The sequence below is a fragment of the Equus przewalskii genome, chromosome 23, assembly GCF_037783145.1.
Source record: "Equus przewalskii isolate Varuska chromosome 23, EquPr2, whole genome shotgun sequence".
In the NCBI taxonomy this organism is placed as follows: Eukaryota; Metazoa; Chordata; class Mammalia; order Perissodactyla; family Equidae; genus Equus; species Equus przewalskii.
Window position 1 is genome coordinate 26,104,825 of NC_091853.1, and position 16,442 is coordinate 26,121,266.

At 47.0% G+C, this 16,442-nt stretch overlaps 1 protein-coding gene and 1 long non-coding RNA gene across 3 annotated transcripts in view; one reads left to right on the forward strand and one right to left on the reverse strand.

The window, feature by feature from the left end:
- The window catches only part of PLXNA2 (plexin A2), a 213,034-nt gene that overhangs the window by 37,768 nt on the left and 158,824 nt on the right, over window positions 1-16,442 (forward strand). The window lies entirely within an intron of this gene.
- The window catches only part of LOC139078911 (uncharacterized), a 30,557-nt gene continuing 22,821 nt past the window's right edge, over window positions 8,707-16,442 (reverse strand). Inside the window, exons 2-3 of the long non-coding RNA XR_011532099.1 lie at window positions 14,269-14,372; window positions 8,707-8,831 (exon numbers count right to left, since the gene is read on the reverse strand). This is a non-coding gene — a long non-coding RNA (uncharacterized lncRNA). The remainder of the gene's footprint in view (window positions 8,832-14,268; window positions 14,373-16,442) is intronic.

Sequence of the window (16,442 nt, forward strand, 5' to 3'; positions counted from 1 at the left end):
CCGTCGGCCTCATGTGGATCAGATGTAGGCTTGCCTGCAGCAAGGAGGCATGTATGAAGGCCCAGGTCACCACTGCCCCCCACACCGCCAGCCCTCTGTTTATAGGACTCCTGGACATGTTTGCAAATCCTCAGAGACTTAGCCCCTTTCCAGTTCTGGCCCTGGCCTCTTTTGGCACCACCTTATTTCTCATTAGCTAACCACGGCCACTGAAATGCCTGTGAAATTCTTCAGGAAAATTCTTTCTGCCTTTCCCTAAGGGACATACCAACCCAGGCTCTCCAGCCTGCAGCCCACAGGAAGCCCTGACCTCCCAATCCTATTCTTCTCTTTCTAATCTCACAAATGGTTTACTATGCAAAGCCAGGAAAACTGAGCTGAGGCGCTGGGAAGAATCCATCGGGAGCACCAAAGTATTGACTCTCTCAAGCCCCGGGGTTATTGCTCTGTGATTTGATAACACTGATTATTTCCCAGATATCTTTCCATGGTCCTTTCCATCTTCCTCAAATCCTTCAACTACGATGGTGATTACCCCCTGCCTCTCTAGCCCGTGTCACAGAGTAGAAAACTGAGCCACAGAGATGTTGAGTATCTTGCCCAAGGTGATATGGCCCCTCCATTGGCAATATTGACATTGGCATTTATGCTTCCTCCCAAAACACACAGAAGTTCCTAACCTGTTACTTGGCTCCCTCATGGGTGGGGTTGTCTGGGCAGAGAGAAGGCCAAGTTGGATGAAAAGCTGAGAAACATGCCTTTCTCTCTGTGCCAACCCCACCAAACAATAGCCACTCGTTCCTCTGAGTGGAAATGATTCACTCGTCTCTCAGTGTGAACCCTGGATCAAGTAAACAACCAGGGCTGCAGGTCCAGTTCTAGGAGGCCTAGCAGGCTCTCCTGGGTCTGTGACCACTGACCGGATGCCCTTGCTGCCCCCAGGCATCTCAGCAGAGCTGGGGGCTGGGATAGTGGGGAGCAGGCGCCCTCTTCCCTTCCCCAGAGCCTGCATGGAAGAGGTGGGGTGGTGGCTCGGAGCTCACCACCACATCCCTAGTAATGAGTTTGGCTCCCTGCCCAGGCTCCCGCCGCCAAACTCGCTGTTTGTTTTGTTGTTTTATAGGCCTCTTGGGTCCGAAGAACTGGTCTTCTGAAAGCTGGGAAAGGCAGCATTTGGTTGGCACAGGGAAGGAGGCATATTTACAGAATCCCCCCACACCCCCGCCCCTCGCCACCACATCCCCCTGCTTGACCATGACAGGTGTAGAGAGCGGGAGTGAGTCTCTACCCAGAGCCCCAGCTGACCCCCGAGGAGGAGGCCCTGATCTCCCAGAGCCATTCTGAAAGGGAAGAGACTAAAGATTCATTTATTTTTCGCACCTTTTGTGCAGCGCTTTATATGCTTCAACCTCGGGCGACCCCTATCTGAGGCACGAGGCTGTGTATTCAGCAGGCTGCTTCGCAAATTTAAGAGTGAGCCCCTGGAGTGCAAGGCTTTATCATGAGACAAGTGAAGCACAGGGAACTGTGTTTCGGGGTGGGGGCCAGGGGAGGGGGGTTCTGAGTCAAGCTCACGGAATCCACATGACCCACATAGGCTATGCAAAATTTTCAAGAGGCCGAGGTTCTGATGTTTACAGAGCTCTCATCTTTAGGAAAATACAGACCACATAGATACACATCCTTGAGCTTTGCCTGCCTGTTGTTACAGAGCGTGGACTTATATCTCAGGGTTGGAGGGGACCTGTAAAGACTGCCTGGTTCCTTCCTCTGCCTTTGGATAGGGACCAATTTGCATAACAAAGAATATCTGAGCTTAGGGGATGCAGTCCTGACTCCAACCCACAAGCTGTGTGTGGCCTCTGAGCTTCAGTTTCCTCATCTGTAAAATTAGGGCAATTATAGTACCTGCCTCATGAGATTGTAATGTGGATTAAGTGAAATAATTCATTATTGAACGAAAATTTATTGACTATCTACTGTGTGCCGTTTGCTGGGTATACAGTAGTCAACAAACTGTCAAAATGCCTTTCCTAATGAAAATTATATCTTAATGTGGGAAGACAGACCAAAAAACATAGGTGAGCACAATATATAGTATGTTAGGAGATAAGCGCTAATGGAAAAAATACAGCATAAGGAAATAATTCATGTACAGTTTGGTGCCGAGCTGGAGCATATATGCACTTAACTATCACTACTATTGTTTCTTAACTTGTGAGCCTCAATTTATTTTATTCCATGGAGCAGGGTAGGAATAAACACTTTGCATAGCTAAGGGCTAAATGAAATCATGTATGAAAAGTACTTACTATAGTGCTTGGCATGAAAGTGCTTTCCATTATTATTACTAACATCTTTGAGGCTTTCCCCAAAGCCCGCTTCGACTCTGGCTCCCTGGGGGAGTGGTGCCGTCAGATCAGCCTCCTTTTTAGTGACATGTTTGCAAGGTCAGTTGGAGGAAGAGAATCCTGTCCCCTGCACCCCAGCTCTGAGTCATGGGAAAAAATACTTAGAAGACTAGACCAGCTGAGCCGAACTAATCTAATCCCGCTGGACATTGGCATCCAGCTGCATTAGTCACCAGTGAGAGGTTTCCGAGTCCCATATCACCAAACAATATGTACTGACCCCTCCCCAGGGCAGGGCTGGAGGAAGTGGCGGTTCCACTCTTGCAGCTTTGCAGAATTAACTAAAACGGGGCCATTTGCATGTTCCCAAGCCAACCATAATATCCTCGTGCTGCACAGCTCTGCCTCAGATTAACTGTGTGATTTCGGGGGGACCTCAGTTTCCTCAACTGGTCCATTAGTGCTGTGTTGCAAGATTGCTATGTCCACCAAACATGAGGGATGTAAAGTACATAACACAGAGCCTGATACATCATAGGTGCTTAATAAATGGCAGCCACTGCTGCTGTTACCACTATTACTATGGGTATTATACAGCCACTCCCATACTATTACCATCCTTTTCTTCCAAGGGCCCAGATTCCCTTGATATCTTACCTCTTTAATCCCATAACATTTTCTGACGAACAGGAAGGGTTGGGATATTTCTCTGCTCTGTTGCAGATGGTGATACTGAAATTCAGAGAGATTATGGACTTGCTCGGGGTTACGAGGTCAATCAAGGGAAGTGTGGGAATTGGAACCAGTGCTACAAATATTTCAGGTGCAGATGGGCCCAGCACACATCTAGGTCACTTGTATAGTCGAGGATGATGGAGCTAAAGGTTGCAGCTAGCTGAACTTCTCTTTCCTTCTTGTTATCAAATGTTCTTCTGTCCAGGGAAGCAGGAAACATATGGAGATGCAAGGTGGTGAAGGTCAACCTGAGATTCTGTCCTTCTAAGTCTCTCTCTGGGATTCTATCCCTCTCCTGGCGTCAGCCTTCAGGAAGGTTTCTAGGCTCCAAGGGAGGCAGAAGTTTACCTGGTGCCACTGGGGTTGTCCCAGTCAGCCATCACTTTCCTAAACTGCATGCTGATTTTCTACTTTAAGGCGACTCCACTAGCTGGGTGTCCCCACCTAACCTGAAAAGGGCAATGGCCTCCATAGGCTTTAGTGACAAATCAGGAATTCTCATGTTTTCACGTTTGGGGGCTGGTGAGAGCGCAACCGAAGAAGGGGGAGAGGCCGTAGAGTTGAGACTCTACAGAAGGGTCAGACCCTTGAGGAGAAGACGGACTCCATGATGCAAGGTCAGGAATCTTCCCCTGACTTTATAGCTAGAAAGGACCTCAGAAAACTGGTCCAGCCTACAGACTTGGGGCAGGTGAGATGTTTATTGTTCTATTTTATGGATAAGATAGCTGAGGCCTGGAAAGGTTAAGTGCCCTGCTCAGAATCACCCAGGGTCTTAGCCTCAGGGGCAAGACTAAAATCCAGGTTTTAGATTCCAATTTTTGAGCCCTTCTCTCTGTATCATATGGAAGAACATTCCTGCTGCACAAAACGTCAGACTAACTCCACCTCTCATGCGAACATTCCCTAATCAGAACCTTAAAAGTGGTCTGGGGATCCTTCTCCGCAAGGCAAGAGTCCAGCTGAGCTTCCTATCCAAGGCCTGACCATACAGCCTTGCTCTGGGGTGACCAGTATCCCTAAGCCCTCCCTCCACGTGTCTTGGGGATCTTACTAGAGCCTGGCCACCAAGGAGCTTACTTAATTAAAAAAATGCTTGCCTTAGGGCTAAGAAGTTCTGAAATCAGAACATTGATTTGGGAATCTCAAGTCTTAAATGTTAGTCCTCTCTTGAGGAATGCTGCTTTTTTTGGGTGTGGGGGAGAATTGTTATAAATTAAGTACTTACTATATTCTAAGCCCTGAGCTAAGTGGGTTTTTTTCAGTTAAGTCTCATAATACCCTAGTCAGATAAGGATTAATGTTATGTCCATTTTCCATGTGAGCAAACTGAGATTCAACAAAGTTAAGTAACTTGCCAGGGTCACATTGCTACTAAGTGAAGAGCTGGAAGTTGAATCCAGATCTCTGACTCCAGACTTGTACTTTTAACCACTGGCTTTTTGCACTCTATTGGACTTTTCTAAGATTCTGGTTGTTCTGTCACCCAATACCTACCCCACAGAGAGCTGCAAGAAGATGCATGAATTAGTGCTTTCATGTTCTTTGGATGAATACCCAGAAGTGGCATAGCTGGATCATATGGTATTTCTACTTTTAATTTTTTTGAGAAATCTCCATGCTGTTTTCCATAGTGGCTGCACCAATTTACATTCCCACCAGCGGTGTATGAGGGTTCCCTTTTCTCCACATCCTCTCCAACACTTGTTATTTCTTATCTTTTTAATTGTAGCCATTCTTATAGGCATGAGGTGATGCAATCTATACAGAAGTCAAAATATAATGATGTACACACGAAATTTATATAATGTTTTAAACCAATGTGACCTCAATAATAAAAAAAAAAAAATGCGCGAGAGAAGAGTGGCAGGACTAACACTTTGCACTCTTTGGAGCGAAGATGCCCTGGAAACCCGGGACGCGGCAGCTGTCACCTCGGCACACGCTGCCCGTGTCACTCTCCCTGGCCTCCTCCTCCCCCTCCTTACCCATCTCAGTCCAGGCCACAATGGATGGGGTGGCAGCCTTTTGTGCCACACACAGTCCCCAGCTGACTCCCCTTTCTCCAGGCGTCATTGTTTGCTGTGAGCTTTCTGAAGGGGAGACAAAGGAGTGTTGCTGACAGGGCCAAGAGCTGCTGTGTAAAGCGTGGGGCCTGGGCCCATCACCCGTGCATCCCTCTGAGCCCCAGGCTCTTCTTCAAAGATGCTGTCTGCGATCTTTGTCTGCCAGTCATACCCATTCAGAGCTGGCCGGGCAAAGGTTTTGGGGAGAGGAGGACACTGAGAAATGGAGTCATTTTGATCTGGCAAAATTGGAAGAGACATTAATGAAATAGTTAACAGCAAACCACTGCTGGGGGGATGGGCCCAAATGCTTGTTCTCTGTTTATGGGGCTTATGCAATTCCATCAATATTGATGCCTGATGCCTTTGATTCTGACACTAATCATTGCTATGAATTAAATTTGCAGCCATATAATTAGGATTGCTATTAATAGGGCCCTGAGCTAAGCACTACCATGCAGCATGTCTTTTTCTTGATAGAAAATGGCATCTTTGGAACTCTGCTAATGGGGCGCACCTGGGATTTGCCGAGAATGATGTGAAAATTATACATTCTATATTTGTATTGGGCCTTTACTGAAATACCTGCAAGTAAAGGTGAGGCTGGAGGGAAGACTCTATCTGTCCAATGCTGTGGGCAGCAATTAGGTATCTCTCCTATTCTCTGAAGTAAGTCTTCAGGAAAGGATATTCCAGAGCCAACGTTGGTTGCTCATGATCAAACCTCAAATAGCTCACCGTCAGGAAGGTCTTCCTTAGACTAACGTCATACTAGTCAGCTTAGGCTAAGAGGCTAGAAACGGTGATTTCTTTCTCAGACTTTAAGGTGGCTATGAACCAACCGAGGGAAGAGGAACATTTCTTTATTTCCCATGCTTGGTGGAAAGGGGCTGAGCCTATCTCTTGATAGGCCCAGTTGGGCCTCATTTCCAGGTGGATGATTAGGCAAAACCACCACTCGCAGCTGATCCCAAGGCTCCCTCCCCTCCACCGCCAGAGAGCTCCCTGAGTCACAGAGCACTGGTTAACCTCACATATAAAAGAACCCTCTATGGAACATGGTGGGAAAGGATGAGCTCTCTTTTATGTTGAGATGCATTTCCAGGTAAATTTGTAGCATATTTAGTCATTGGGAGCCCAGCCCTTTATTAGGATCAGTCCCCCAGTTCAACACTGGAGACTCGAGATGCCTCCTTCACTCTCAGTCTGAGTAGTCACGTGTCACCATTCACACAAGGGCTCACCAACCCTTTTCCAACAACAGCACATGTGGTGAGCCCCTCCCTTGTCACTTGGAATCATAATATGCACCAGTTGGAATAAGGGATGCATTAGTGCCTGCTCTTTTGACCTTTAGACTGAAAATAATTTTTCCTCCAAACCATCACTTACTGACTTTTTCCCTTCATATTTTTAAGTCATTGTGAAAAGACAATGGTTTGAGTTCAAGTCGTAACTCTGCTGTTTATTAAGTATGCAGCCCTGGCTAAGTTACTTAACCTCTTGGAAATTTGGAATTGAGAGTTCTCGTCTTTAAAAAAAGGATAATAATATCTACTTAATAAGGATCATAATAAGGTTGAAGAAGTATCTAAATTGCTTATCACAGGTCTTCTACACCTGGTAAGATTCCCTACCCCCCCTTCTCTTTCTCCACTCACATATACCCAGATACGGAGGACGAAAGCCATAGCTTTTGGTACTTATGGCATTCAGAAGAATGCCACTTTATTTTCCACCCATTCTTAGGGTCAGCACACAGAAAATTAACTCCACTCAAACAAGTGGTGAACGGGAGCATGAACCAATTACCTTCAGTCTTTTCCTCACCGCACACTAAAAGGCTGAATGGGCCTTCTCATCCCCCTATAGGCACTGGAATTTCTTCTGCTTCTCTTTATTCTCAAGTAATCCAGAGTCTTGGGTGAATTGAATCCATCCTTGAGTTCAGGGCCTAGAGCTCCACTACAACCCATAGGCACTGAGTGCTTCAAGAGTATCGAGAATGGGCAAAAGCTTCTTAGCATAACCCAAATTGCAGGCTCTTTTTATACAGGCTTTTTATTCACTTCTGCCTCCTGCCCCACACATGCACTGTACATTGACCCATTTCATCTAAGTGCACACTTAAAGGCAAATGTGTGGATAGATAGCAGTTGGCCATGGCCAACATTAGCCAGAGACTGTAAGTACTTTTCCTTATAAAACCCTAGAAAACATGTGTGGTTGAGTCCTCAAGTACCTGAATTATTCATTAATTAACAAACACGTATTTTGCTCTTTCTACCTGAAGTTGAGAGGGGATGGAGATCCTTGTTGAGTTATTGTTGGGGTTGCTTTTGGCTTGGTTCCCACTAAGTGGAGAACATTAAATCAGTCCCTTTAATATTGAAAATTAGCCTGATGTTGGGCAAGAACGTAGTTACTCATATATGCATTCGAGCACACATTCAACGTAATTATCCTCACACCATTCTGTTCTCTTATCACTTGCAAGATCTTGGATGATACAAACAAAACCCCAAAACTGACTGAGCCTATGAGGCAATAGGATGCACCCACAAATCCTCCTGCACCTCCAGTCTTTCCAAGAGTTTGACTACTCTGGAAGCCATAAAACATTGAGTAGCTTCAGTCACAGACAGATTGGTGGTATCCCCAGAAGAATGGCCACAGTCAGAGAAATAGAGAAAAAATTATGCCCAACCTCTCCCCACCATCAAATCAAGGAAATAAAAATTCTGTCTCCTTGGTGCCTCCCTAATATTTATGTCTGAGCTCAGCAGACACCCCTGGGCTGCAGCCAGTCTGTGTATTAGCATTAGTCCATTACTCTTTTTATGATGCATGTTACCCACCCTCCACTCCCCTCCCCATGCAACATTTTATGACTGTCCTTTTCATTTCTGGAAAGAGCTTCACAGAATGGCAGATGCCTGCATTTCCCCACTCTTTGGGGAGCTATTTGTAGGCAGCCTGTCTCAGGCCATAAACAACGGGAGATAAACCATAGCCACTGGCAGTAAATGCATCCAAGGCCAAGGAGGTGCAAAATGTAGGGGGCTGGGGTAAGCTTGGTGCGGTCTGTGCAAGCCCAGTGGCTGGTGGGTCTGGGGTAGATGCTGCCCACAGCAGAAGAGTCAAGGGGCTGGTGCAGAAGTGGATGCCACCCTCCCAGATTTCCACAAAAGCTAGAGGGAAACCCTACCGCTCTCCCACATGCCTGTCTCCCCCATTGTAGCCACTTGTCCCTTAACTGTGTTCAGAACCAGTAAACTTTCCAATAAGGAGAGGATAGTTCCCTTTGGCCTCATTTTCTCCTGCCAGTTCATGTTGCTACATAGATTACTGTGCCACTCATCTCCCATTGATGCTTCTGGATCCTGGAGCAGCTTCCTGCAAGTTTCTCTGCCTTCTCCCACCCTCAGTCCCTGTGACACCTACCCCAACCACCGCTTCCTCCTTTTTTCTCCAATACTCTTCCCCTCCCTCATGCCCAAGACCAAGGCTTACCAATCAATCACTACTTCTTCTGGCTCATTAAAACTTCAGTCAAGATTCTGGTGGCCGCAGTGGTGATATTTATTTATTTCAGCTTTTGAGCTGCACCCACAAGCAAGTCACTTGTGCGCTGCACGAGACAGCACCTGGGGCCAGCTTTGCTCCATAAAAGGCACCCCTGGGAGAAGAAAACCAAATTCTGAATGAATAATTCGTCTAGTGGAGATTTCAGATTCTTCCTACACACACAAACAGCAACCAAAAACAAGGAATAGAGCAAAGATAGAGGGGGGTGGGAAGTGGAGAAGGACAGCCAGCAAAGCCCTGAGTAATTAGTGCATTGAGGAGTTTTGTTTCTCATCAAGCCCATCTTAGTGGCAGGACATACACAGAGGGTGGAGGTGATGGTTTTTTCCTCCTTATTTGCTTTTGGATTCTGCATCAAATGGAAACGTGTAGATGAAAGTGATGTGCATTTAAAATGTATGTACACATCAGACTGCTGGAGATAGTAGCTATTATACTGCATGTATGTTTTTTTGCAGTAAGCTGCTAAATTATTTATTGGGCACTGGGCTTTAATCTCATAAACCTGCCTGCGGGCCCCAGGCACCGGCAGCCTGCGCGCTGCATAAAACACATGCATGGGGCAGGCTGTACCAGCACTCCGGCGACTCCGGGTGGTGATTGTTCATTTGCACTCAGTCTCTTCCCCCAGATCAGCTCATTAACAGCAGGCGGACCCAATGAAGAACCTCCTCGTTTTCCCATCACTGCCAACTTAGAAGTTAATTTGCATCTCATAGCAGACATGAGCCCCAACCTGAGTACGCAGGAGCAGGGGCTGTGGCAACAAGCTATTCCCAGGGTCACTTTCCTTGGCCGAGGGACGGGAGCCTCAGACAAGGGAGCAGATGACTCCAGGGCCACTGGATGTTGCTGGGATTGTCCAGAGCTAAGTGCCCTCAGCTGTGAGCTCCCTCCGCCACTCCCAGGACTCATCAGTGGATGACCCTGGACAACTCATTTGATATCTTGAGCCTCAATGTGCCCCTTTTAAGTAAAAGTGATCTCCATTATCCTCTCTGGTTTCCAGTCCAGAAGGCAACTCTCCTGGTATAAATCTCCCAGTCAGTGTCTCTGAATGCCAAGAATACAACACCCTTAAACTTGTTTAGTGGTTTGAGGTGTATGAAGAGGTTTCATGTATATATCGCCTATTTCGAGCTCATCTTAGTAATCCTGATCACCTCATGGGCTGTGATCTTATGGATGAGGAAACTTGCCCAGAGGGGTCAACTCATTTGCCCAGCATCACCCAGCAATGACACAGATAAGAACCTGGATGCCCATCCTTTGTCTCATTCTAATCGTAGCCTAGATATGTGAGCATTAAGCTAGTGGGGAAACTGAAGCATAAATCATCTCTGATACCCACACCCCTTAGAGCTGGCTGTGTGGGAGCAACATTAACACCAGTGCCCCTGTCATAGAAATCTGAGCACAAGATGGTTGTGCTTTCCAAACTCCAGGCGTCTGCTCTCTTTGAGCAAACGAAGCAAGATCAGGACTCTCTGGGTTTCATCATTCACTGTGCTGTGGCCACCAATGTCTTATAACTTTCCCTTGCAAAGTCAGAGCGGCAGGGAGACCCAATAGGAGGATATGGCAGAAGCTGAATGCACAGGATTTTTAACATCTCTTCTAGGATTCAGGATGTCTATGTTCTATGAAAAAAATGTTATGTAAACATTTGTAGATCTATAATTTTTGTGTAGAGAGCCCATTGCTTTCATCAAATTCTCAAAGCTTCTCTGACCCTAAAATTTTGACTGTTTGTCTAATGGTTTTTAGACAGTGTGCCTCCAGACTCTAGGGTGACCACTCCAGTCTCCCACTTACATCCTCCTTCAATCCAAGCATCTTGCTCTCATCTATTTTATATGTATCAGGGTTACGAATATGATTTTTTTGTTGTTTAAAAAGTAATAGGTTCATATGACAGATGATGAAATGTTGGGCCTGCCTGACCATCACATGGTGGGTACCCCTTGTAGCAAGCTCACATACACCACACTCACCACCTGCCATACACTCACACACTCAACACACACACATACATATGTAACACACATACACACACACAAACTCCCACCGTCGAACCTGGGGTCTGTGGCAGCAGAACAAGGCAAGGCTGAAAGAACCCAGATTAGGGCCAAGAGGTGAGCCAGAGGGTGAGACAGGGAGAATAGATCAGACACTTGGAGGGAGCGGAACATTGAGGGCTATGCTTGCGGGAGACAGAACCTAGGTCCCAGTCTTGGTCGTAAAGTCAAATCAGACAGCACAGACTGGGAGAGGAGGCCAAATAGGTAGCTCCGAGTGAGTGTAGCTAGAGAGCCAGACCAGGCCAGAGGGTATAAGTCCTGTCAGCTGGGTGGACCCTAACCCAGCCATGGGGCCAGGGGAGAGGAGTCCACACGGGAAGGGTAAGAATTGCCCCGTGGAACCTTGATATGTCTCCACACTTCTTCTCACCTCCAGTAGGACTTTGGGTATGTTGTTCTCTCAGACTAGGAACACTTCCCCCTTCCGCTCACCCAGCTAACACCTTCTCATCTTCAAGATGCTGTGGCATCACCTCCTCCAGGAAGCCCCGCTTTGTGTTCTTCCTAGCAGTGCATCACATGGCTGTCAGAGCAGAAGAGCACGGTGGGTAAGAAGAGTCCAGGCCCAAGAGCCAAGGTGTCCTGGCTTCCACTCCTGATTCTGCCCCTTAATATCCGGGTGACAGTAAGAGTCACTTCACCTCGCTGTGCCTGTTTTCTCATCTGCAAACTGGAAATGATAATGGTTTCTGCCTCATAGGCTTGTCATGAGGGACATGTAAATGAGCTCGTAAGTGTAAAGCGCATGGGTCAGTGTCCAAAATAGAGTAAGTGCTCAGTAAATGTTACCTATTATTATTATAGATATTGTAATTGCCCTTTCTCCTTTTCTCTGCCCCTCCATACACACAGCAACTTTAGGATAGGAGGTGCATTTGTCGTCTCTGTGCCTAGAGTACCAACCACTATTTAAAAAGGAAGGAAGGAGAGGGGTATGTGGGGAGGGGGAAGGAAGGAAGAAATCCTCGGGCAGGAGCCATCTCGCTGCCCCTGTTGTAAGGCATCTTCTTGATGTGAGTCAAAAGGGGCTTGCAGATGTGTGCTATGCTTCAAGTAAGGTAGGACTTCATGGGTTCCCATCAATGTCTGTGGCTGGCCATGGGCAAAGGATGAGATTCTTTCAGGGGAGCCCATGATTCCAGCCATCACATTTCATACACAGAAATTCAAGCCATCATTGCTGCCGGCAAATCCCTTTGGGAGTGCCCTCTCCCCGAGGGGAAAATTCCTTCAGCCTCATTTAGCTCACAGCCTCACTCACCTGTCAATGCTCCATCTACAAATCCCCACAGCTGCCAGGTCTGTCCCAAACGTATCTGGCAGCAGACACCAAGGCAGGCCGGGTGGTGCCCTTCCTAGACCCCTCTGTGATTCCATCAACCATCTGGAGTCCAAAATTTAGTAGACTGTACTCCTCCTGCCACCAAAGGTTTGAAGATGCAGAACTACACCCATTATTACTGTGTTCATTCATACATTCACTCACTCATTAAAAAAAATGAATGTTACTATCACTGCCTACTGTGTGCTTGCAAATATATTACTGGTTGCAAATATCACTATTAATTCCATTAAGCCAGTATTTTCAACTGGGGCAATTCTCTGGACATCTGGCAATGTCTCGAGACATCTTTGATTGTTACGTCTGGGGCAGGAGGTGCTACTGGCATCTAGTGGATAGAGGCCAGGGATGGTACTAAACATCCTACAATGTACAGAACAGCCCCAACAGCAAAGAATTATCCTGCCCAAATGTCACAGTACTGAGGGTGAGAAACTGATCAGAGCAACAAACATTTACTGAACATCAACTATGTGCCAACCGAGGTGCTAAGCACTTTACTTCATTTAATCCTCCTGCAACGCAGGTACTATGACTATTTATCTTTCCGGATGAGAAAACTAAGGCTCAGGGAGGTTAAATTATTTCCCATTCGCTCATGTAATATGGATTTATTGGACAACTCAGGAGGTGGTGAGTTTGGAGAGCAAACCCAGGTCTGCTGGCCTTCAAGTCTGTGCTCATCCATTAGACCGTGCTAGCTCTCTACAGAAGATCAGGAAAGAGTGTTGAAATAAGTAAGTGAAGGAGAAGCATAAGTTTCGGGAGGAGAGTGTAGTTGATAAATGTCACTGGGTATGAAAAAAGATATTCCTTTTCCTTTCCTGCCGACTTCTTTCCCTCTCCCCCACACATACTCACACAGTCACATACACACACATGAGCAATTGAACAAAATCCTTGAGGCCCCAGTTTGCCTTCAGGTTTATTTTGGTGTGGGTGGTGATTTTAGCTTGAGATTGCATCCTTTTTCCTCTCCCCGCAAAATGTTTCTCATCTTGCAAACACAGCCAACCTTTGGCTGGGAGAAGGGCTGAACTATTTCTCCTGCTCCTGAAGTGTCTTGATAAAGATCTGCTCTCTGCCTGCCTCCAGCTTTTCCCAGTGCTGATTTAGTGCGGACTGTAGGAGGTGTGGTATTTTATTTGTGGCTCCTGCCTGGTGGGCTGTTTGGACAGGGGCAGCATGTGTAATGGGAAGAATATGGACTGTGGAATCAGACCATCTGGGTTCAAGTCCTATCTTTGCCATCTATGAGGTAGACAAAATTGGGAAAATTAGTTAACCTTATGGAGATCTGGTTTCTTTGTCTGTGAGATGAGAATGATGATACCTACCTTGAAGGGTGCTTTGGAAATTAAATGAGGTCAGATACGTGCATCTTTTAGCATGGTGCTGGTGCGTGGCAGAGAGTGGGTGCTTGAAAAATGCTAGCGGGTATGCGCATCCTTCCAGGTGGGTTTTTTCCAGGGGCTCAAACAAATGGGGAGGTGCTTTAACTGCTGCCCCAAAGCCTATGCCCTCCTCCCCATGAATTACATATGTTACATATGTGATGGGAGGCGAAAATACCACCACTCCTCCAATTAAAAAAAAGAAAACATAGAATGATCAAGTGCCTAGAGAGAGACCTGACATCTGCAGGCTATATTCCAGGAGTACATGGCCTGGTAATGCCCTGCAGGTGGAGGAAAAAAATGCCAGGAACTTTCACGAGATCTTGGTCATTGTCCCAACAGGAAGGGGAGTAACAGTTCGGGGAGGGGGGGGCGGGTGGCAGAGTACCCTGAGGACAACTTCCCACAGCTCTGGCTGTCCTGGTCTCTCTAAGGAAGATTTTTGACATGAGAGGTCTTCAGGTTTGCTTCACGAGGTCAGTGGTAGGGGACTAAGCTGTGAGCACAGAGCAGAGAAGAATTTCAGATTCCGGACGTTCCTGAGGCATGCATTTGCTGTGAAGGCTCTATCACTACTGCTCCACTCCCTTCCAAATCCAGCCTCCCACAGTGTCTCTCACACACCGTGGAACTGAGATCAGCTAGGTAACAAAAGCATCTTCCTCTTGCTGGTCTGTGACATGCCCCTGCCAGTCTGGAAGCCATTACCTTTTCCAGATGTGGAATAATTGCAGAGCTCATCACCCCTGGGGTCTGCTGGGATCCCTCTCCAAGAGACTTCAGGTCCTTTTATTTAATCCTCTTGACAGTGACTAACAATAAGAAGAAAGGGGAGATGCAGAATAGAGGAGCTAAGATATTTGCCCAAAGACACAGTGAGCTGCTCATAATTCCAGCTCAAAATTCTTAGGTCTACAAAACACTGAAATATGTCTCTTGCCCCTCCCCCTTACTTCCTACAGGAAGAATTTTGTACAAAATAACATTGCAATTCCCAGGGCAGCACTCCAGTCCTTAGCTACATCTCTGCAGAGGTGGGGCCACCCACTCCTCCCTCACCCCATTTTCTCCATCACCGCCCCCTGCCTCCGAGCCTACCTTCCTGAAAGACGTTCTTGACACTGTCATTAAACAGCTGCCAGCAACACCTGCTGGCATTCTCTGTTGCAAAGATAACAACCCAACTTTTAAAGAAAGAAGACTGAAGAAGAAAGGCTATAGGAGGTAGACTTGTGGGCTTGGGACTTTTTGTTTTTCGCCTTTTGCTTTTTTGCCAAATTACATTTTCTGCTTTTCTCTGTTGAATCTCATAGTCCTTTGCATTTTCCACTCTCTACTTATGAATCTCCTCTTCGAACCCCCACTTTGAAAATCAAGAATAGAAAACCTGTTTGAGGATTAAATGTGATGTCAACATGTGGCTAGGATCTTAATACCACAAAGAAAAGTCACAGGGCCTGTCTCCGCCCACCCAAGCCTTTAATGGTGGAGGGAAAAAAATGATGGAAGAGCCAGCCTTTCCCTCCTCCCTTCCTGGGCCTCCTTCCAACAAATGCTGATGCAGGGTGATGAAGATACGGTTCTTAGAACCTGTGCCTAATGATAACTCCCTCAGAAAGTCATTACCTGGCTGGCTTTTCCAGCTCTCTGCCTGCACCCTGCAGTTTCTCCTGTTTATCCAAGGAGCCATCACAAGGAGACCTGCCACATCCTTGCTCACCGCCCCAGTGGTCGCTAAGCCTTCATAGGTGGCTCCTCAGTGGGCCCCACCATCTGCCCACAGAGGCCTAGCCCACTCGGAAACCATTACCACCCATCCTTACCCACACTGTCCTTGAGTGCCATGGGATCCCTTTGCCCAGCTAATTTCCTCCTGTTGCCAGCTGGAGCTCAGACACAAAGCCTACTATTTTTTTAAGATGATAGGTCAAAAGCAATGGATTTTTTGCTTTCAGACAGAGGCCCACGAGAAATAAAGCGGCAGCTTCAGGAAACCGAGTTGTATTTTGTGGTTGCCACGGGGTTGGGGCTGGTGAGGGTAGAAGCGGTTGAGTTACTGGAAGCAAAGTTCAAGGGAGCTTTGCAAAGGTCAATCCAAAGCGGTATTTGTGGGAACCATCGAACTGATGACTCCGCCGCTTTTCTATTGTGTCATGGAAAAGGCTTCTAGGGAATTCTTGCCAAGTCTTTAGAAGAAAAGATATATATAGCTAAAGATGTGTGTATTTATAGGGAGATATATGGATATATTTATGCCAGTCTTCCCAATTAGCTCTGCAGGGAGGAGGAGGTGCCTCTGGGAGGAGAGTGGAGCACCAGGATCTCCCCGCAGCTCTTTCGGGCCCTTGGGAGAAGGAAATGGCATCATGGAAGGTACAAGGATCCTTGGCCTTAATCTCCAGGGGCCCTGCCTCCTGGGCTGAGAGGCTCCCTAATGGAGGCCATGCCTCTCAGCCCAGAGTTTTCCTTTGAACTATTCAGGCAGGTCCCCACGGTCTAGAGGACATCTTGGAATGAAATATTTCTAAGGGTCTGTGATCCCTGAGTAACCTAATCTTCAGAGCAGAGTGTGAGAGGCGAGGAGTCCATGTGGGAAAGTGCAGGGGTGCTGAGGGGGAGGTGGGAGGTCTGAGGGCTTAATGCCCGAAGAAGGGAAGGAATGGCTCTGAATTCATTTGCTTTCCACCTGTGGGAACAAAGCTTAATTGGACTGTTGGCCTCGGAGGGGCCCAGACCCTGATTTTAGAGGCTTTGGGTAGCTTGCCTGCTTAGCTGGGACCAGCTGCTGGCCTCCTTGGAGCCAGGAGGAATAGCTGAGGCTTACTGGGAAATTGGTCTAAAGATTCTTTCCAGAAATCTCCCTGGAACTACATGGTGTATGT